Here is a 23,324-nt window from a genome sequence, read left to right as displayed (position 1 = left end):
TGGTGTGGAAACTGTCACTTAGCATGAAGGAGCATCAAATCATGTTCATTAGGCTGGAGCATAAACTCAGAGAGGCACTCCTCCACCGAAAATGCTCTTACAACTCCTGTGATTAGTGGGTGTAATTAGAAAGTCTGTGTTCACTGGAAGGAAACTGCTTTGGTCTACGCTCTGGTATGGATTAAACTGAAAACCAAAATGCCATCGTGTTTTGACTAATTGCTGTTGAAACTTTTCAGCAAAATGTCAAAACTTGAAGCAAGGCCACATCAGAAAATTAAAGTACAGTAAGTACATGGCTGGTATTAAAAAAAAAAAATAAAATCAGATGGATAGATCTAAGGGAAAAGAAATTACCAAACACAGTTGCTTGGGTTCCATAAAATGAAATTCAAGTTCAGTATATTAAAAAACATGTGGACTGTATTTGAAAACATTTTATACAAAGGCCTGAGAGCCAAAATGGGAAAGATGTGGCTGCAGATAAGCCCTCATGTTCAGAACAGAGCATAGGTCATGGATCAGGCCTGAAAAAGGAAAACTAAAGGCAGGATCAAGTGTATGATAGACTTCAGTATGTTTCAGAGAACTCACAGAGTATTTGTTCCCAAATTTGGTGAAGGAAGGGCTCCTATCAGCCTCGGCAGACTTTAATTCAGGACTACACTGAACAAGATTTATGGGAGAGGCGGTTATAATTCTCAGATTCTGCTAATTCAGAGGGCATTGGAAATTCCAGAGCTGACTTTCAACAAAATGTACCTCAGCAACCTTTTCTGGTTGCAGTAGTGAGACAGTCAGCTAAAACGCTTGAGTTTTGCTTGCCAGCTCGAGTGGAGACACAGTACTTTGTCTTACTGGTCTGTGTAGATGGTATAAGCTGGATCGGTGATACAGACCCTAAAGCAAAGCTCTAATTTTGGTTGGTCTCTCTGCAGATCAAGTTTTCAAAAGCTAATCAGGAGCCTAAAAATGAAGGCAGAAACCTAGTGTTTTCAGAAGTACATATCCTACTTCAGTACCGGCTGAGTACCAAAGTTTATCCTGGGCAGTTTTCTTGTAACTCGTTAAAGACTAATGAAACACAGCTCTAAGTATAACTAACAGTTTAATGTGAAACAATTGGAGGGAATTATCCTGTGATTGACTGTCTGCTGGAGACAGGGAAGGGCATTTCAGACAGTCTTTTCTGCTGAAGGCTGGTCTCTAGGGATCCTCTCTGTTAGCCCTTTGTTCACAGTCCTCTTCTCCAATATCTGCCATGACGGCTGGTATTTTTTATTCCTTTGCTTTACACCTGTTTTGTGTTAACAACCAGCAAAAGCTGAAGCGTGACGAAGAGAATTTGTCATGTTATTGTGGCTCTGACACACCCGAGGTAGGATGCTGATCAATCATGTACGGGTGGCTGGCTCGTCAGATAGCACAGTCCATGCACATATATCTTGTTGCTGAAAGCAAGTTAAAATCATCATCGATTTGCAGGTGGATTAAGGAACGTAATGGCATTCCCTTGCTGAAAGCTAGAAAGTGGCCCATTAGCAAACGTGGTTGGATGGTTTCGGTGGGCTGCTTGGAACGTCTGCGTTCCTTTTGGTTTTATAACTTGAGGAAGGGAAGAGCGCTTCAGGTACCACCCAGGACCTTCACTTAGATTTAGGTCAGGAAGTGGGCACCAGTGTAAAACCAGTTTGCACTGGTCACCGCATTTCCAAAGGAAGAGATTCCCAGACAAACAGAAACAGTTCCTGCTGCTTAATTGTTTTGTCCTTGAAAAAAGCATGTCTTCTTAAAGACTTCATTCAGTACTACTTTTCAGATAAGAACTGACCCTGCTCATGCTGATATTGTCTGCAAATTATGTAATTTTAATAATTAATACTGTATACAGTATTAATGTACTTGTGTTTCTCACAAATGAACTATTGTCTATAGGTGACTGAAAAGCAGATCAGGAAATGTAAGGGACGGACTCAGTGCCACTTTATTTTTATTTTTTTAAAAGTCAGCACAATTCCCATCTGATGTGAATTACATTGTACGCTTTATACGTTTTTGTTCTAAACTAGCAGCACTAAAAAAGTTTGATTCTAGCAGATTCTTATCTTACTTTTTCCACGTGCATTATAGTCTCCTATTTACTGAAGGAAACCTGGAAGGATTTAAAGAAAATGGTTTAAAAGGGAATAAATAATATTCATGAGATGCCTTCTGTCCTGTAGAGGAGATGGAGAATGCCAAGATTCCAGACTAATTCTTAGAAATAACTGATCAGCATCACAGCCTGCCTTGCAAGTGATTTCTCCTGCAGCAATTGAAAATGGGAACACTGGCTGGGAGCAACAAGAACGGGAAACTGCTGTAGCATGAGACAGACCGGGTATTTGGAGTTTTTTGCTTCAGGAGTAGTGGCGTGCGTTGAGCTGCGCTGCTGAACTTGAGTTACAGCTGAGCATTTTGTTGCACTGTTTAAATTACATCAGTGGCACTTACCAAGTTTTAGTGTGTTTACCAATCTAAGTGAACACTTGTACTTTGCAAATCTGTGTAGGCAAGTCTTTGCAAGTGATAGACTTAAACATTTTTGTTGTGTATGTTCAAGTACTATGTATTCTTCCTGGTACAAAGAAAAAAGAGTACTTAAAGTCCTAAACACTTTAACACGTTAAGAATACAATATTTCAGCAATTGATTCTGAGTTGGGGAAAAAACTTGAAATGTTAACATTTGTCGCAGAATAGAAAGTTCTGAGCTCTCACGATGCCTCAGAAGAGCCGAAACCCCGGTGCTGTGTGACCGCTGTATCTGCGTGCCAAGCTCCTCAGCTGCACTGGGGTGTCCATGAGATACTCCCCAAAGGGAGACGCGATGGCTGATGCATCGTCAGGTCTGCCTGGCGTGGGGGGACGTGCCCCGGGAGCGTGCGGGGTGCGATGTGGCTCGGCTGCCGCAGCCCAGGTGGGCACTGGTGAACTGATGGCCGGGCAGGTGCTGGGGCTCCCACAGCTGCAGGGGATGGTGAGGAGCTGGGCTGGCCCCCGCCCAGGGCTTCCTGGGGCTGGGCAGCGTCGGGGCTGAGCTGCTCTGAGGTTTCTGTGTCCTGTTGGAGAGTGCTGTGAAAGTTTGATACCTATTTCTGTTCTCCAGTCTGGCAGGATTATTTTGTTGTTGTTGTTCTGGTTGCTGGTCTCGTTCTTGTCCTTGTGGCTGGGTGAGTACAGGGCTTTTGTGTGCTGGGGGTACTGGGCGAGCAGGCTGCCTTGGGATGGTATGTAGATGCCGGTGTGAGAATGAGCAGTGTCTTTGTTTTAAGAGGAAAAAGAAAAAGTCCTCAAAGGGCTTCAAGTATTAATTCTTCTGTAAGCCTAGCTTTGATTCCAGTTGTGCAGAATATATTCTTGTAGATCTGGGAGCAAGAGAGAAGCTTACGAATTAATGTTTAAATACCCGCCTCCACAAGTACTCTGAAATTGCTCTTTCAGCACAGAGTAACTGAATAATTCCAGGATTTGATCTCTGAAGGTCTTTCAGCTCTAGGAGTAATACTAATAGAAGCTCTTTCCTTTCTTTCAGAGGTGTTTAAGGGGAAATTTCTGAGTTTAGAGTTGAGAAGCTCTTATTGGTACAGGCCTGAAATCTGGATGTTCTTGGTCTTAAGCCAATGCAATTGGGGGGGGGAAATACCTTTTCTATTTAATGGAAACTACTGTTTTTCTCTGGGGAAAATAGGAATAATTTTCTTTCTGTGCTGAGCTGAACTGGAGTGTTTGAGCTCTAAAGACAATCAGAAAACGTTTAACATCTAATCTCTGTAAAAACATAATTATCAGCTTTATAGTAGTACTTCATACTACCCAGGTGGATGGTGAGGTAAATGGAAAGGACTGGTCCAGAAGAAGAGGGGATTTATTTAAGATAGTTTTAGACTTAGCACTACAAAATGTGGCTCCTCTGTTCTGCTGCAGTGCTCAGGGATGCTCACAGCTGGCTCGTTTGGAGACCGCGAGCAGCACAGACAGGAAGGTCTCGTGTTCGCTCTTGAAAGATCTCCTGCCACAGCTGTGGACCCTAGCTAACTGGAGAGCAAAGAGAGGAGCTGCAACTTGCTGTCATTTTTCTGGAAAATCAAATTGTATGGCTATAGATCATGCAAAAGCAAAGTACTGAGTAGTTTGTTTCGGACCAAACGGCTTTCTCACCCTGTCCCAGCCTGTTTCAGTTCCATGACCTCTCTCATCCCCCTCCATGAGGCATGCTGGGGTGTGCAATCCCCCAAACAGCCCTTCTCCCCCCAACTCCCCCCCGGCCCCATGCAACACAAATACTTGACATCAAGTCTGCAGGCTTCTCTTGTCTCTTCCTGTGTTCCCTTCTCTCCCTGGGTACCCTTGCCATGTGTTTTCCGCACGGCTGCAGAAGACCCTGCCAAGGGAGGGAGCAGTAATCCCTCTGGGTTGGAGGGTCTGGAGCTGAAAGGCCCCGGGGGCTCTAGCTCCTCGAGGAGAGTTTTGATCAGTGTTATTGCAGTTGATTAAGGAAACGGATCAGGTCTTGGTTTACGGGTCTGGAGTTGTGTTTGCAAGGAGCAGTATTTGAGTATATTGTCTGTTATCATAACCGGCGTCACTTGGTAAGCTGAACTTACGTGTGAACTTGAACTGTAGCCTGTTGGGAGGGAGCGGAATTTAGCAAGAAATTATTCACTCCTTGGAGGCAGTGCCTGGGTTTAGGACCAAAGGGGTTATGGAAGTGCAAGTATTTAACTGGAGTATCTTCTGTAGAAGAATGTGGGAGAGTGACAGAAATGTGGACCACAGCCTTAGTTTTTTTCTAAAGCTTAAGAGCATATAGGTTATCATTATCACCTGTCAATCCTGAGCTGATTAAGCTTGGGGAAAATGTTACTAGGCTGATGCAAGCTCTTTATCCAACACACACTCAAATGGCTTTCTTGGAATGACATGCAGAGCTCTTAATAACACTGTGTATGTCTTACTTGGGAGAAATCTGAAGAACCACGTCTGAAAATCTAGAGAGGGTATATCCGTCAGTGGAGGAAAACTTATTCATTGGTTTGCTGGTATTTCTTGGATTTGATTGTTGCAGAGGAGAACAAGCAGTGCAGAAACTGCTTCCATGTCTCTACTCTCAGCTGAGAAGCAAGAGCTGTGGCATGCAAAGATTAGAGCGTGCAAGTGTATTGAAATTGGAAAGATACTTCTGTCCAGATCTGAAGAATCACTTGGCTGCATTTAGCAATTTTTACATGCCTTAGCATGACCACACAAGCTATTCTGTCACTTAAAGATTGAGTGTGGAGCTGGGATCCTGTTGCTGCTGCTGTAGCAGAAACAAAGGGCGCTAGAAAAACACACTGCTGCAATTTCTGGTGGCCAACATCAATGTAAACATGGGAGGTGTAAACAAGGAGGAAATAAGGTACTAAGAAACCTTTTCAAATGGAAATGCCACAAGACTTTTTGCCTGTTAGCTGTGCTCTTCGTACAGCTAATGAGCAGACGGTCATGCCTATTTTCAGCCTAATCAGTGAGACTAGGATTGTCAAGATGATTAGAGCTCAGGTGTGCCACAGGCACAGGCAAGCAGAGGAGGAGGGCTGGTGGGAGGCTTGCAGAGGGCTGTGCCGGGTGTTGATGGCATCCCAGATGAGAGCAGCTGGGCATGGGTGACATGTTGTGGGTGTCGGGGCTCTGGAGGAGCATGAAGTTTGGGAGAGGATTTCTGGCTTGTGTTTACAGCTTGCTGTGACATGCTGTTACGGGTGCTCTGCTCTGTGAGAACACAGCAGTGACAACTGTGTTATTTTGGCTCAAATATTGCTGATCTTAAGAGCTTCTTGGCGTTATTGCTGTTATTCTATTATTTGCTCCCTGTGGCTCTGTGACAGCGAACTTCTGTCATACAGCTCTTCAGTGTGGGAACCATCTTGTCTAGAGCAGTAGGGAGGGATGCGCACAGTGCTACCACAGCGGGATTTTGCTGTTTGACTGCAGTCTCTCAAAAGCATGATATGTAATGTAGTAAGAAGTTATAGAAAGCTTGGTAAAGGTGGAGAGGAGCTTTCCCCTTCCTTTATTGCTGACCTATATCAGGTAACTCATAAGCACTTAAGCTAGACCGGCTCCCTGGTAGCTCCTGTGCAAGCCATGGCTTTTCCTCCAGACTTCTCCCACCTGAAACGTGCTCTTTTCTAGGTCTGCTGTTTTCTTTGCACTTCAGGGTGCTGACTGTTCCCAGTTTGTGTGCTGCTCTTCTCTTGCTTTGCTCCCTTTTTAATGCAAGAATCCTCCCGGTGCGGGAGGAGTTAACTGCAGCGTTGTGCAACTGCCAGGCAGTTTGGTTTCTTGTGTCCTTGTTAAAGAGGAGACATTGGCTTGTAAATATTCATCTCTGAGGTATGATTATGCCTTAGACCACTGTGGCTGCAGACATCTTCCTGTAATACATTTTGGCAGGGCTGAGTTGATTAATGAAGCTAGAAGCATGAGAAGGAAAACTACGGGAAACTCCTATGCTGCACTTAAAATGTCTCATGTAAATTAATATTTCTGAAACATGTTGTCTGCTTTAAATTTAGGCCCAGGGGAGAAAATGTGCTGATACATATGAGTAGCCTGATTTCCTTCCCAAGCTCAGCAAGACTCTGTGCCAGTGAAGGGCAGCAAGAGGCTTTGAACAGAGAAACTAGAAGCTTAATGTTTCTAGCTGTTGAATGAAAGAATTGGGCCATTAAGGAAATGACTGAAGGATGGAGTATCAGCATCTTGAAAGCCCTTCAGTGTTGTCTAATGCTGTCCCTTTAAGAAGTGCTGTGTTGATGTAATGAGTTCTCAAGGTAATGACTTTTTAATGTATTTAAGGGAAACAAGACCACCCTGATTAGCTGTAGTTTTATTTTCAAAAGCAGTTATGATTACTGAAATGTTGTCGCATGTCATGAATCAGTCAGTTCTGTGGCCAAGGTATCGCAGGCTTGCTACAAAGCCATTAATTTTAGTGGTTAGGCCTCAAAACTTCTTTCCTATTTTGAGGCAGTTTGGCAGCTGAACCAAGTGTAAGTATATCAATGCATATTTTCCTGCTGGAATCAATGTCCTGGTAGCTTCAATGTAAAGACCGTGAGATCCTATATCTGATAGTGGCTATAGGGCTGGGAAAGGGATGCACTGAGGAATCCAAGGCACATCATTATGTGGGTGCTGGGACTGGGGTCGGTGGTCCTGCCTCCGCACCGTCCCGTTGTCCATCCCTGTTAGCCGTACTGGCTGATGTGTCCCTGCAGCTGTACAGTCTGAAGACCTGACCTGAAAAAAGCTGCTTTTTTTTTTCTTTTTTCCTAGTTGGACCACTTTGGGAGAAATCTCCCCAGGAGCTGTGTTACATATTTGTGGGGAAACCTATGGAGCAGTTTCTGTCTCAAGGAGAAGTGCACTGGAGCATGTTCTCTGGTAATTCCCTCGAGCAAACCTGTGTAACTTGCCACAAAAATCTGCCGCTGGATGTGGACGTTCCAGGGGTTGTACTGTGCCTTTAAAAAACTGCTGGTGAACTTAATTGCCAGTGGCAATCCTTCATAGTTGAGCGGTAGCTTTTCAAGATTGTTATTGAGAAAAGTTCCCTTTTCTGTGTTGTTCTGTATTTATGTATGTACAACACAGTCAGCCTAAAGACACAAAATGGAGGTCTGCTAAACGCTGTGTCAATGTGTATAAAGTTAAGGGCAAGTTGAATGGCTTAGTGTGAAGAAGTCCATAATGCTGTCAGCATGCTGATATTAGAGACCTCGCTGCGTGTTGGACTGAATTTTCTGAAGCGACCAGTGCCTGCAGAAAGACACAATACAAGTTCTGATTTCTTGAAGGTGGATACATCATTTAAAAAGGTGTTTCAAGCTGAACACACACAATTTAAGCCACCTGAAATACTTATTTTCAATTTCTTCCACCTAGAGGGGTGGCACATGAGTGACTCTACACCTGCACTGCTTGACAGCCTGGCAGTGGAGGTAAAATACCTTGTTACAAGTTAAAAGATTAGTCACTCTGCAAAAACTTTGCAGTGAAATGCTATCTAGCTAAAAATACTAGCTGAACTTTAATTTCAAAGATGGGCACTGCTTCATTATTTGAAGGTGTTTGCTGCTGTTGTGATCAATATGAGTCGTGCTTTTCATGAGTCTTCGTATTCTGCAGTTCCAAGCTGTGCAGTGCTGGGTGTGTATTTCATTGTCAATCTCCTTTAACTCATTTTGTGTTCTCCAGCATTAATCTTTTCTTGTCAATGTTTTCTAAATCTAATCCAGCACAGCCTCTGGAAAATAAAGCAATTGTTTAAATTGATGGTTTTGAACAAAATAAATCATAAATCAGTACATAATCTTTGAGACCTCTTTTCATCTGGAAAGTTTTTTTTTTTTTTTTCCCTGGAATGTGATTATAGAGCATAGATTACAAATATGCAAGAAGACCGTGCCACCTGCAGGTGCTGGAGAGAGGGTGCATTTCTCAACAGTGTCCAGTGCTGGCAAACCTGCTGAGCTGCCTCTCGCACTGGTTTGCAGGTGATCAAAATAAACACGCTCAGTTTCCTTTCATACTTCAGCAAGCAGAAGGCATGAAATATAATAGAGATTGTTCTTCCAGAATCCCCATGTTAGTCAGTCTTGACTAAATGCAAGTGAAAATGGCTCAGATGAGGCAGGATCGATGGAGTATAGTTTTCCTTTCTGTTGCCTTCACTGAAAGCAGCACGTGCAGCTCTAGGTCTGAGGTTCTTCATGGGCCAGAACCCTGATGCTTTGGTGTATTGGCTTCTGTGTTAACCGATGTTCGTCTCTTAATAAGAGGCTGATGTCTTACAGTCTGTCTGGCAGGTAAAAAGATGGAGCTGTATTTCTGCGAAGGGTGAACTGGTACATAGCTCAGTGAAGCTAGTCAGATTTCTGACTGCTCATTGTCAAATTTTTAGCTATTTGGGACTACGCTCAGTCTGAACCCCAAACATGTCAGGTTGCAAAAACAACACAGTAGTGTTGCCGGAAGCCAAGCTGCTTTTCAAGTTTGAAGCTGCCTACAAATAAACCTTGAAAACAGTGAGAAAGAACATGGATGGGAAATGATTTAAGGAGAACAAAACAAAGTAATGGAAGACAGCATGTGTTGCTAATTACCTGCCATTCTGATTTCTGAAGTAATTTTTCATCCATGAGCTATGCCGTCAAATACAGCAGCAAACCAGGAGCGCACGTTCTAGCTTGTGGGCATGTTAAATACTGGGAATTGACGTTATGTCATTGCTGCTACAGGTCTTCCATTTAGAGTCGTTGTGCTGTAGCTTGGGGAGTGCTGCTGGAGCTGGGTAGTTCATCATAAATTGTAATTGCATAAAGATGATCTGCAGTAGCTCCCCAGACTCAATTTCCACTTGTAATTGGCAGATGAAAGAAGACTCGGAACAATTATATGATATTAATTATGTCAAAGACTTTTTGGATTCTCCTCGTCTTTAAAGTCTCAATTCTTGACATGACCAGAGAGCTTTGTGCAGGGAAGGAGGGAGAAGGTAACTCTTTCAGCAGTTCTAGTCAGAAGCTGACTTGTGCACCTGGTATCGTAGAACATCCTTCAGCAGCTTTAGCTCTTGAAGTGTCATGATCTCCAAATATCATGTTGGTGTATTAGGTCAGCAGCATCTGGGCATGGAGCTTGATGCTGGACTTTCTGGAGAAGAAAGCACAGGGCTCAGAGCTGAGCATGTAGTGCCCTGCTAGGCATTCACAGAATCCAGTGCAGTCCTGCCTCCTTATGCCTGTAAGAAAAATTAATCTCTTCATTTAAATATTTATGCATAGTGGGCTGAAAACTATTAGCAGGTACTGAAAATTCAACCTCTGAAACAAAGTAGTTGTGCCATACCCGCTTCAATGGAAGAGGAGCATTCCACAACTAAGACTTTTATTGGATAATTTATGCTGTGAGGGTAAGAAGGGAGATGTGTTTTCAGTATGATATGGACATCTCTAGTATACCAAAAACTTTTTGAGTTCCGATTTTGCAGAAAAAGTATCTGTAACACTGTAGCTACTCTTGCAAGCGAGACTGGACAATAATGCAATATGGCAGCATGCTTTTGTAATATATGAGAATGTTAAGGAAGAGAAATTCTCACATAACTATGCCCTGATAATACACCTCCTCTCAGCCATGCTGTCTGCAGTTACCGAGTCGTGTGCGCTGGCAGGCAGTGAAGAGTTCCACTAATTCCAGAAAAATCCTGGGTCAGATAGCTCTCTGCTGGAGGTATGTTATGCATAGGACGCACAGTTTATCTTCTGGGCTTGTGTGGACTGTTCCTGTACTCGACAGTCCTGATTTTTTTTTTTTTTTCCTTGCCCTCTCTAATATCTAGTTTTGTGGCAGCTGTGTTATGGAATGGCAAGGCAAAATGAGAATTAATAGTCCCTACACTAAGGAACTAATCTGCAATCTGTGAGGGCAAAAGGATGCTTTCTGTCGTATTCCAGAAGGTGGATATCAGGATGCTGGAGGATATCAGTTGTTTGATGTAAAGCTGGAGCAAGCCTGCAGCCAAAAATGGACCTAAGTAGTAACTCATGCCATGGATGGAAGTTACAAGATGGAGTTTTCTTGGATTTTTCATCCTATGATTCAGTCTGTAGTGGGTGTAAGGACTGAGTTGGTGCTTCAGCCTCCCAGCATGTGGGGTATCAAGTTTAGTTGCTTTCATTTCTCAATGCCTATTTTCACGAATGCTGTCAGCATGTAGTATATTTGCCACCTCTACTTGTCCTTCAGGTTTACTGGAATCCAGGCAAAGGCTTCCAGCTAATGGAAGAGGACAGACAGACACACAACGTGATCAAATATAAACCTTGTTTTCTTAAGAATCCAGGCAGGGAAAGTGGAAGTAGTCAAATACATACCTCCCTTACATTGCTCCTGTTTGATCAAGCATCCCAGTGTCTGTGGGACTGCGGAGAGAAACTGTCCGCTGAGGGTAGCATGAATAATGGCACTCGCACTCTTTTAAAGCAGGGTAATAATATGCAATATTTATTGTATTTGCTTGAATGCTCAAAAATTGTTTGCCTGAAAGCTATACCCGGCCTGGCCCCTGGAGGGCACCAACAGCCAACATTACATTTTTTTTTTTCACTTGCCTCTTAGCTATTGCCTACTGACGGACAGCACTATGAAGATGGCAAATATATCCCCATGTATAAATTAAAGTGAACTTGCTTTGCCTTGCATCATTTGGAAATTCAAAAGACCAATTTCTTAGTGTAATTGAAAACTGCTACATTTCAGGCTTATTCATTGAATCAGTATTTCCAGTTAGAATTCAAATTAATCTTTCTACCTTTAAACAAGATAACTGTGGTGTAGTTATATTTACTCAGCCTTTTAACAATCAGGTTCAGTGTAGCTGCATATGATTAACTACACATACACGATTGCAAAAGGTTAGTACAAGCATGACTCAAGTCATAAGGGAAATTCATCTCTTAAGGCTGAAAATCTGAACCGACAGTTCAACACTCAGCCTAATGCCTGAGGGTCCCTCTGGAAGGGAAAAGTAAAAAGGAAGAGGAGAAAGGCGAAATGACCAGCCCAACATAAGAGCCATGTCAGCTTGTGTATGCTTCCCTCTGGATTGTTTTTTTTTCTTTTATTATTTAGCCTGGAGTCCTCTTGCTTTAAAGTTGCATTAATGCAACTTTACTGAATTACTTCCAACACCTGTCAAAAAGAGACATGACATCCGAGTGCGTTTGTGGAGCACATCTGTGCATCTGGATTCTGTGCGGGCCGGTCAGCTGGAAACACAAGTTTGAGGTTTGGCCATGGCAAAATTTATCTGGAGGACACCCTGCTCTGCATCACAGGCATCTGACGTGGTGGATAAATTGGGTGGTAAAAATCCCTAATTCTGTGAAATACCGGTAGATGGGTTTTAAGAGCTCACCTCTATAAAGAGAACCCTAACAGATAATGTGACTAATAGCATCCTAAAGTCAGGCACCTGAGACTTTATGTGGACTCACTTGGTCTTTGGAGGAGCTTGGACTGACTCTTCTCTTCATAGATTGTGTAACGAGGCAGAGCTCCTGAAGTTCAGGAGAATTAAACGACCCACAGAAATGATCAAGTTTTGGTAATAGAAGGCTTTTCAGTCTCACTAGTACAAGGCCCAGAGGCTGAATGTCAAAAAATGTCAAACAAATCTGCAGAGAAGGAGGCATGGGAGCAGCTGATCACAGGCTTTGATGGATTCTCCATGACTTACAATGTCCAAATGGAGATCAGACACCTTTCTGCAAGCTCAGCTCTAATTCCAAGATTAATTATGGGAAGTCCAATCTGCCCTATGTTATACAGGAGGTCAAGATGAAGAATGTGATTTTTTTTTTTTTTTTTAATGCATTAATATAAGAGGGAAGTTGCAGAAGGTCACATCAGACAAGTTTGAGGGCAGACGCTGTTCTGCTGCACTGCCTTTCTGCGTGAAGGTGCTGGACAAGTCCGTGTCCCCTGCAGCTGTTTTCCTAGAACCTTATGTGGGACTGGGTTTTCTGATGCTGAAAACATTTTCAGTTGTTTGCCCAATAGCTAGGAGGCATGGTGGATAGATGGGCGCCCCGGATTTCCCTGCAGGCTGCTGCGGGGAAGCAGATGACTCGTACGATGGTTGAGCTGGCAATGGCCTTTGCAGAATGTGGGAAGTTTCAGGGGATTTTTGATTCTTCTTTCTGGGAATGGCAGGAAGTAAAAAGATTGTCAATAGGAATAGTTGACACTCAAACTAGCACAGCTTAACTGCAGTGGGCTCGTGGTCTCTGGCTGCATGCCTATAATCCGCGTGAGCTGATGCTCTTTCATTGCCGGCGAGGCTAAGTTGTGTTTCCTTGCATATGCAATAGTCTAAGACCGTGCACGTAGGCAGCTGGTGCTCAGTAACTGCTTAAGCTGTGCTTACTTGATTTGTGTATGAGCGTGAGGTCACGTACAGAGGGCACCCTTCAGAATAAATGTTGTTAATATGTAGTTGTTATAGCGTCATGAGCAACAGCCGTGCAGAGATACCCTGAGGTGGGGTTGTAGTTGCGTGTTTGGGTTGCACTGTCACAACTTCTTAGCTGAATCTGGCCTGCCAGCTGGCTTGTGCAAACAGGCAAGAGGCAATTTTTCTAACAGGCTTCTGCTTTGTGCTCTATCAAGCAATCTATGGCTCATGCTTTATTAACTGAAACTTGCATTCTCATTTATACTTGTGCAAAAAGTAAGTGAATATTCAGTCTTACACATGTGTCTATATTTAAACAACAATGTAATAAAACACGCTGAAGAAGAGTGAAGTACTTCTTTGTTGGCTGCTTTGCTAATTGTCCTCCCTGTCATTCATTTACAGGTCTGGACTGGGTTACCTCTGCATACGTCTCTGTTGCAGTGTCAGCCAGCGTAAGCCAGGATGGCATGCAGATTGTTTTAATTTGCACTGGGGACTGTCTTTGGCTCTATGAATAAGAAAGCATCTTTAAATACTCCCTGCCTCTACTGAGCTGAGTGCTCCTCGTTTCCAGCTCTGCAGTGCATGTATGCGCTTGGCCAGCAGGATCAAAGCTGGGCCTACAAGGTAAGTGTGAGCAAATTTATAATGAAGTCATTAAATGCATGTAAGTTGTTCTTTGTCTGTCTAGCATCTCAACTTGGACCATGGACTTGATATTTCAAGTAGTAACATCATTCTGCTGTTGAGCTAGCATGGAGATGTCGGGTAGGACTTGCTAGTTCTTCTGGCACCTTTACTGCGGGCCATGAGTCTGTCAAGGGAAGTCTGTGTTTTGGATATGAGAAGAGACAGGGATAGAATTTGCTTGGGCAATCCCACAAGCAGTCCGCATGCTAGTTTTAACTTGTAGGGACTAAGTAGATGGTCACCTATCCCTAATCTATCCCCTGAATTACTCTACTGTGCCCAGCATAAACTGGAAAGAGAAGAGGTTGTGTCCTAATATACTTTTTTTTGAAAGGCTAGTGATTTTGCTGTGTGAAATCCTCCCCTTGAGTTACTACAGGGTTTTATTCTGGATGGCATCCTGCATATGTTTTTCAGTCACAGGCTGGAATAATGCCAGGGAAGCTGCTCTGTTCTGTTGCCTAATTAATAATAGATCTCTTTAAAAAATAAATAAAAAAATCAATGCATATTTAACTGATAAGCTAGAGTGGCTTCAAAAGCACTGTTTCAGTCCATGAGCTGCATCGTACAGTGCTGTGTTACTCTGAAAATCCTAACTAGAACAAAACTTTGGATGTGTGAGTTTGTGTTATGCTTCTAAAGTAGTTGGATGGTTTAATGCGTTGACTTTTCATGACTTCCTTCCCCCCCCCACCTTGGAGAGAAAGGATGGAAAATACAAAGCGCAGTAGCTTAGCGAGCTAAGTGAACTAGTGGAGGTAAAAACCTCCTTCGTTCCCTTTCTGAAAGGGATTTAAGATGAAACCTGCAGCAGTGAGGTGAAGTCATAAAGCTGCTGCCCAGCGTTACCTCATCCTCAACCAGCTGTTAGTCAACAAGCTGCTCTGGAAAGCAGCTTATGTGACCGTTCCCTTTTGTTGAGGAATGCGGGGTAAAATAAGGTGTAAAACTAGGATTTGGGAGAGGATTTTTATCTACTGCTATCACTGTCACTGTACAACACTGGCCAATGATTTTCATTGTGCAGTTTCTCATAATGAGGCAAGAACTGAGTTTTTAGCATGAACTTTTGCCATTATCACTTCAGCTGATTCTCGTAAAAGCTGCTGACACCTTGTTTTGTAATGCTTATCTTTACTGGGGGAGAAGAAAAATTCATTATTGCAAAGACCAAATAGTTGTGAAAAGCCGGGTTGTTTTTTGATTCACTCGTGGCAGTTATTCCTCACCAACACAGATTGTTGACATGGGGAGAGTAAATGATGTAGGTGTGGAGTCCTAATGTGAGCATCCCCAACAGACAAAGTTTCCTCTTTGTTTGTTGTGGTTTTGTGTGTGTGTGTGGTTTTGATTTTGGTTTGGTTGATGGGGTTTTTTTGTGGGTTGTTTTTTGTTTGGTTGGTTGTTTTTTGGTTTTTTGTTTGTTTGTTTTGTTTGACAAATCTGCTTTTTGCTTCTTACTGTGTCAGGGAAGGGAAAAGTCTTTAGGTTTGTTTTCCTCTGGAAATGTGCTTTCAAATTCAGAAGTTTCCTTGGTTTCTAGAAGGGTCTTTTGCAGAGGTGATGGAAAGGCTCAGCTTGTTTGCCCATCTCTGCTGTGCTGCAGTCTCTTGCAGCTGCTCTTGCTCCCTGGCTGTCTGACCTGGCACTCTGTGTGCGTCTCCCAACCTCTTTTTCCAAAAAGGTACGCCCCAAAAAATCCCAGGGCACAGGGGATCTCCCACTCTGTTCTTCACGATTCAAGGAGTAGCAACCAAGACAAAAGAGAGTCAAACAGTTGTCTTCTCTGATTCTCAAGAGTGTACTTCAGGAGTTAGCTGTAAACAGGTGAGCAACACCAGGTACCGCTCGTGGCAAAGTGGCATTAGGGATTCAAGGCTCGGGCTATGATGAGATCAAAATATACATCCTGCAACACAAACAAGGATTGCTTTGATGAAAGGTGAGGCTTTGATTTAATTTGCATGGGATCTAGATGAATGGCCTGTGTGATCAAAACAGATTGCATTGTAAATAGGTTCACAGAGAAACTGAACGATGCCAAGTGAAAGGAGCTCAGTTTATAGGCTCAGAGACGGGACCTCATCCTAACCCGTAGCAGGAGCGTGTGGGGCATGATGCAGGCGGCTTTTCATCTTCTGGTCCTCAATCATGAGCTTTGAAAGCCTGTAGACAGTTTGGCTCTGTTATATTTTTGCTTGAGGGTAGAGGTAGTGGAGAGGTAACGGCATGCTACGCAAGATATAGAAATCTCATGTGGTGCTATGTACACCTCTGGAGCACGAGGACTGCTTTGATTTGGCTGTACCTGAAGTGCTCTCATGGACTATCGTAATGTAAGTCAATTTAGGCCCAGTTAACAAAAAAAACTCAATCATCTTGAGGATGTCCAAAATGGAATACATTAAGAGTCACAGAGGCCATTGATTTAGGAAACTCTAAAACCTGTCTCTTCCCAATGTCTGAAAGATTTAAGAGAGTTCCGATTGCAGATGTTCAGAAGCACAGGTGGTCAGTGTATACACAGGACGAGAATCATTAGGAGGATAGATTCTTTAAAGTCATTGCCAGCATTTTCTAAGCTACTTTTCTTGGACAAATGACTGTACAAGTGGAGATAATCTTTATTTAAAAGATATTAAATCTTCTTATTGCTATGAACTAGATCTCAGAAAGGCCAAAGATTCCATTTTTTACTAATCTGGTTCATAGGAGCCTTCTGGCTGCATTAAAGGTGAGAATTAACTTACTCAGCCAGTAAGTTAATTGATCCTTATGGGTCCCTTCCAGCTCAAGATATTCTGTGATTCTATATTAAGCAAGAATGATTTGGGAGCCTTGCCAGTAAATGACTTGGAGGAGATCTTGCATTTAAATTCTCCAAAATGGTGTTTAAACTCTTTATTTGTTTCCCTGGTTTCTCCCAGGTTGGGTTTCAAGCTGTGTTAGTTAAACCTTTGTCACTTCTGCAAAAATTAAGTCTTTCAAGTGGACAACGTTGAAAATTTAAAGATCTCTGCATTCCAAGGGTGCTTTTAACAGATATATCTTTGCTGAAATGCTCCTTAGCACAATTGCAATGCAGTTAATCTACCATCCTTCAGAACTGGCTTCCAAACTGAATAATTGAAATTACCCCAACTTCTGTGTATGTTCCCAGCTACTTAAAGATGGTGATTGCAACAGCAGGGAAACCAATAGCTCTGTGGTACCTGAAAATGAGATTTATCTTATACCAGTCATGAGTTCCTAAAGAATCTTGGAAACAGCGTTTTTAGTTATCAAATCCAGTTCCTGATTTTGTGAGCAACTGCATAACAGAGTCATGGTAATATAATCTGGAAGGATGTTAGAGAGGTCATGTAACTCATCTGTCAGCCTCAAGGCAGGATCAACTATATATTAATCCTGACAGATATTTATTCAGTGTGTCCTGAAAGATCTCCAATGGTAGAGAGATGCTCAGCTAATCTATTCTGTCTCCTCATCCCTGCCATTAGAAAGGTTTCCTTGAAGTTTACGCTGAATCTTTCTTCTTGTAATTAGTCAAGAAAACTGAGTAACTTGTCTTATCTGTCACAGGTATGGAAAAAAGATTATATTCTACTCTATGTATATGAAGACTTTGAGGTCCCCCCATGAGTCGTCTTCTCTTTAGGGTACGCAACCCTTAATGTTTTTAATCTTCCTTCATGTCATGCTTTGCAAATCTCCGATTAGCCTCATTGCACTCCTGTTACTCTCTCCAGTCAGTCTGTATCTCTCTTGATCTAGAGTATCTTTCTCAAGTGTCTAAAATAGCACCCATCACCCACTTTTGATTCAGTAACAGTGTTTGAAATATGTTTGCTATCAAGCTTAAAGTAAACAAGTACTATTATTTAAATATTATTTCCTCTAACTGGGAGATTAGTCTTCCATAGTAACAGAAGTCCTGGATAAAATTAAACCTAGTACTAAATAGTAGTTTGAAAATGAATGTGCATTTTAAAATGAAATTGGGGTTCTAAAGCAGGCTTTAGCAATATCCAATCTTAGTATTTTTCCCCAGTGATTTGGACCCAAACAGCTTTAGTCTTTGACCTTTTTAAACTGACATTTCCCTGCCTCCTTCACCTGTTTGCTCTTCTGTGAATACCCAGTGTTTCAGTCATGATTGCTATTTGTGTGTGTGTTTCAATTCTTTATAACAAGTTCCATATCTCACAGCCAGTGTGCAAGCACTTTCTTGTTGCGGAGGGTACTCCTTCTCATTTGCACACGGTCTACGACATGACAACTTATTTCATGACAAATGACATTCGTTGCTGATTTTGCCGCATGAAACTTCTGCAGAGCCTTTTTTTTTTTTTCCCCCCTCCTGCAATTAAAGCCTGCATCTTAGTTGCTGCCTTTTGTTTCTTTTGAACTCATCAGGGGAGGAATATAATCAGATAATATTCGAAATTACAATCTTGGCTAAGAGAAAACATAAAAATATGAGGTAGTCATCACCTTAGATTAGCATTCCAAAGCTGATAAATAGACAGGCCAAATAATCTGCACTCATTTCTGAGCAGCAATTTAGGATTCTGGGGAATCAGATATCGCACTAAGCAGCTTTGAGGAAATAAGACTCAGTTAATCAAGGTGAGAGAATAAAGCTGCAACAGCAGAAGCTGGAGCGATTTACTAGTCGCTCTCAGCTGAGGAATGCATGTATTCTTCATCCTGCTAAAAATTAGGGGTGTGCAGGGATAGAAATGGCAATGATAAAATGTAGGTAAAGATTTGGGATTAAAGGAGACCATTTGAACCCTTAAAACCAGTCCAGAAGGCTCCACAAAACCTCTGGCTCTCGCCTAGTAAGCCTCACCACATGCCCAGTGTGGGCACAGTAACAAACTCCAGACCTTTAGCACGAAAGTGGAAAAAATTGTGATGTGCCAGAGGGAAAGCAAGAAATAGGAAGCTCTTGCTGATGTCTTGAACTACTGAATTAGCAGCAAATTTGCTAGCTAAAAAAAGTCCAGCTGGTGCTATGAAATGGGTTGCTTTCCCAACTTCAAAGCGTCTACCAGACTCTCCAGGGAGGATAATTCCTTCTATGAACAGTCCATTTAAATCCTGAGTGTGTGAGCGAGATGGACTAAGCGAGCTCCTGATATTTTTTTTTTTTTTTTTGTCTTGCAAAAAAATGTTCAACAGTTTGGGCTTAAGGTGAGAGAATACCTTTTTGAAAAGGTTTTATGGAAATTGCTTCTGTAACAGGGCCAGAGATAAACCTTTCTGCACTGCAGTTGCAGAAGGAAATGACCATCTGAGTTATAGCTGAAGGAAATTTACTTTATTACCTCAGCCGTGGTTATTTTCTCAGAAATTTTGTTCTTCAGGATGCGTGCTGGGGGCTTCTCCTAGAAAAGGTTTTCACTTCTGAGCATGGCTTGATCTTTCTTGGCAAACCCCTTCTGTCGTGGGCCTGTTGTGAAGGTGGGAGAGTGGGGTTTAATTAAACGGGTTACAAAGTGCGTGTTACAGTTTGTGTGCTCCAAAGCAGGCAAGGGAGAGACAATTCGTAGGGAGACATTGGGCTCAAAGTCTTATGTTTATGTTTATTATCCCTGCTTTGAATGTGTGCATAGGCATGAAGGTGCTGAAGTTGGTAAAATTTTGGCTAATTTTTGTAACAGTGAAGCTTCCAAAATTACTTCATCTTTATGCAAGCTGACTTTCTGAAGTGTTGGCATTCCGTGACATTCTGCATACTGTGCTAAATTCAGCAGGGTTTTTTTCATGTTGAAGTGGAGCTACATTAATTTCTGAGGTCTGTGGCTTGTTTCAATTATTTACTTCTGCAAAAAGATTTTTATAAATCCTCCTTTCTCCTTCATATTATTAACTTTCTTGGCAAACTTTTATTTAAACCACAGAGACAAAGATGGATCTTTCCTTTATAGCTCTGCAAAGTTAGATTTACTACTTTGACCTGTTTCAGTGTGATTGAAAGCTAATCTGTCTCCCTTTTATTGGCTTTTGGTAAAGCATGTATTTCTTTGTTTCCCTTTTTCATTCTGCATTGTCTTGTGAAAATATGTAACTTCACTTCAAGCTGTAAAAAATTACCCTCCTACAGGAAAGAAAAAAAATGACAACCCTTAATCCAGTCCAAGAGAAGGTTTATGTCTTTAATTAGCTTCTTGGATTGTATTCATGTATGATTCAAATAAAATGAACTATGAGCAATAATAAGGGCCCTGTGTTCACCTCTGACCTCGCAGAGAAGAATGCTAAAGCCAGAAAGCTTTTTTGGCTCAGCATCAGTGACAACTACTTGAATTTGTCTTTCTTTGGAGCTAACTTTTTGTCATAAAAACCACGTAGAGTGCTCCCACTGCAGTTAACTTGCTTGGCCAAGGGCATGATTTGGCTTTTTGGCTGGTTAACTCCAAAGACTGATATTTTAAATAGTGTTGCACTCCACTTTATAATTAGTCCTTTCAGCGCTCTAATCCTAGAGTATATGTTTCCGACCCCACTGCAAGAGTTATTTACTATTGTTTTTAATGTACTTGAGGACATAAAATGGCTTTTGTGTTATGCTACAGTTTTAAAGCTAATATTACTATTTATAGAGGTTGTTAATGTTTTGCCTTACTCAAGCGGATGATCTTGTGATCATCCATAGTATTATATTAGGCAGAGAAAATTTTGCCCCATATATATGTTGTCATTCTTTGCTTCTAAAGAGCTGAATGAGCATGAGGGTTATATCCAGGGATATTGATCCTGGGGCTGATTTTGATAGAAGGTGCTGACTCACAGCAGCAACCCAAAATTGATCAGCGTTTCCTTCTCTCCGGCGGGAAGCATCTCTGTGGTGTCTCTAGCAAGCTCCTGACCCTCTACAGCAGGGCCAGCACTTCAAAGACATGTTGCCAGACTTAATGTATTGCTATTTGCAACGTGTTTGCAGAGTTGCAGGGAGCGAACACCAATAAAATCTGCACACTTACTACTTGCAGTAGTTAAATTTATCAAGGCGTTTTACTACATTTTCTATTCAAGGCCTTCCACTGTATCAGAGTGTAAACAAGTACTATAGCCACTTTTCGCTTGTCTTCAGGGATGAAATACCATTTCACTGGCATGTAAGGGGCAGGTTCAGGTGCCTGATAGAGCAGTGCAGTGTATAGCTCATATTCACTGCTGCTCTATTGCTGAATGCGTGGAATCGCATTAAAAACAACAGAATTGTAAACAAAGTAGAACAAATGCTGCTAAAATTAGCAGCTGTTCAACCTGCCAGTTAGTGATAGAAAAATCTTCAAAAGACCTGTGTTTCACGGTGTTTTGAATACAGTCGTCGAGTTCTGTAGTTCATATTTTTAGGTTGAAGGCGTATGGATACATATTTTCATTGATGTTCCTGTTCATTCTTTAGGCATATTTTGTTCTGGTATTACTGAGATTTAATAATGCAGTCCTGACATTCATTAAATATGTGCTCTTTTTATATAGGCTTTTAAAAATAGTTGTAAATTGCAAATTAATGATGTTTATTTAGTACTTTCACCTTATTTATGAAATCACAATTTATTTTGGTACGTTTGTGACAGTGGTGTTTACCTTTAAAGGTATGTTTCAGTCACCTGCTGCCCAAACAGCCTACTGACAAAAAGTCTTCAAAACCAACCAAAAAAACCCCAAAGCCCCTGTTTAAACCAGGCATATTGATGTAGAAGGCATCTAAGTACTACAGTAACCTCCACCCTGAAATCAAATGGCTAGATAATATAACCTTGAAGAGCTGAAAAATATTTCAGAGCACAGATGCACGTTTCTGAATGAAAAGTTGGGTTCAGAAAGCAGTTATGACAAAGTTCAGCATCCAAGGTTAATTCATGAATGTTGAGGCAATCGTGGAGTAAGTGGAAATTTCAGCTTTGTGAAATGGAAGGCTAAGGAAATAAAGAAAAGAGGGGAACTGGTCAGAAATAGATGACAGAAGAACATAAATATTAAAAAATAAAAAAGAATGTGTATGGATTAAAGCTACAAAGGGAATTGAATATTTTACTGCCTAAAAACTCCAAGAAACATAGAATTATTTTCTGCACTCCTTGAATCTCATTGTCTAGCTGTGGAATAATGGTGATCATCCACATACTTTATTAGACCAAGTGTTAATTTGTGGTCCGCCTTCACTCAGACAGATTACTACCAAAAATGAAAATACCTCTGGAAAAAATTCCCTGATTAAAAATCTGGTCCTCCCTCAGAATGATACCGTAACTCACATGGTGCTGCACTGGGAGCATACTAAGGGCATAAATATCTTTATTTGTTGTGGTGTAAGGATACACGTTTGTATCCTTATATTTGTATATCCTTGTATTTTAATGAATGTACTATAGGGGTCACATCCATAAGTTGATGTGGTTAGTACGATCGCTTTGTTCAGCCTAATGGACTTTGGGGAAAGGCCGAAGTGATGTGGGTAGTGATTTGAGGATGTCAATTAGTTCTTGTTTTCCTTAAGGTCACTAATGTGATATGAGCTTTGCTGCTTCAAAACAACATGCCCACCTCTTTTTTTTTTCCTTATGTTCGTGCCTGTCTTGTTGGTACTGTTTAGTGCCTCTAGGTAAAGGAGCACAAAGTTAGTAAAATATTTGGAATGAGGGTAAGGAAAAGATTCCTTCAAAGTTGGTTAGGTGTGAAGTATCTCAAAGATAGTGGAGACTTTTCTCTGTGTAGCAAATCTAAAATTTTACCAGTCGCTGTTACTTGTCAGAGTTGATCATTTGCGTTATCATTTTAATTAATTTATGGGCTGGGACTCAACGGTGCCAAGGGCTACATAAGGACACAACCCTAAGTATAAGAAAAAGCAACAGATGGATATGGATTTGGGAGAGGAAAAGAAACAACAGTGCAGTACTGGGTGTGATGATGAAATTTCAGCATCCTAAACGTCACCTTCTCTGACACAGAAGAGTTTCGAGGAGGGACTTGAATTTTGGGGGTGTGTAGGGGAAGCTCTGGCCAAGTATTAAAGGTAGTATGGAAGGAAGTCCAAATAAAGGTGGTACTTTGAAGTCTATTAATTAGGAGATGTTGGTGGATAGGTTCATGGGACAAAGACAAACTGACTACTGGCTGAAGACTTGCAAGTTAGGGACTGACCATCAAAGGCCTTGACAATTGTCTCCATTGGCAGATACTGTTTCAGAAGAAGAGGGTTTGCTTCAGCTTAGATTTACCTGCTTTTAAAAGTGGGGGAACTATTATCTCAATAGGACGTGTTAACTGAGCAATGCGTGCATGGGCAAACTGATAAATCCTTGAGTTCAGCAAGGAAAGGCTTTACTGTAATTCTTATGAATTAGGGGGAATAATGCCTACCGATTACTGAGGTTGAGTGACAATTAGTTATATTAACGGATGAAAATCAGGGTTTTTTTTAATTGACTAACCTCTGCCTTTCTGTATAGTGGTACATTGCACTGTAGTCAGATCACCAGCACGTTGACTAATATGACTTGGAATTGCCTTGACTTTCTGATTTGATGGCTCAGAAAGGACAACATTGTAGCAAAAATTAA

The 23,324-nt window shown here is 41.7% G+C and overlaps 1 long non-coding RNA gene across 1 annotated transcript in view; it reads left to right on the top strand.

Moving 5' to 3' along the window:
• The first annotated feature begins 3,166 nt into the window (after positions 1 to 3,166).
• The window catches only part of LOC127021665 (uncharacterized), a 131,492-nt gene continuing 111,334 nt past the window's right edge, over positions 3,167 to 23,324 (top strand). Inside the window, exons 1-2 of the long non-coding RNA XR_007767253.1 lie at positions 3,167 to 3,211; positions 13,450 to 13,674. This is a non-coding gene — a long non-coding RNA (uncharacterized LOC127021665). The remainder of the gene's footprint in view (positions 3,212 to 13,449; positions 13,675 to 23,324) is intronic.

The sequence above is a fragment of the Gymnogyps californianus genome, chromosome 13, assembly GCF_018139145.2.
Source record: "Gymnogyps californianus isolate 813 chromosome 13, ASM1813914v2, whole genome shotgun sequence".
Taxonomy (NCBI): domain Eukaryota; kingdom Metazoa; phylum Chordata; class Aves; order Accipitriformes; family Cathartidae; genus Gymnogyps; species Gymnogyps californianus.
This window is presented reverse-complemented; position numbering and strand designations above follow the sequence as displayed.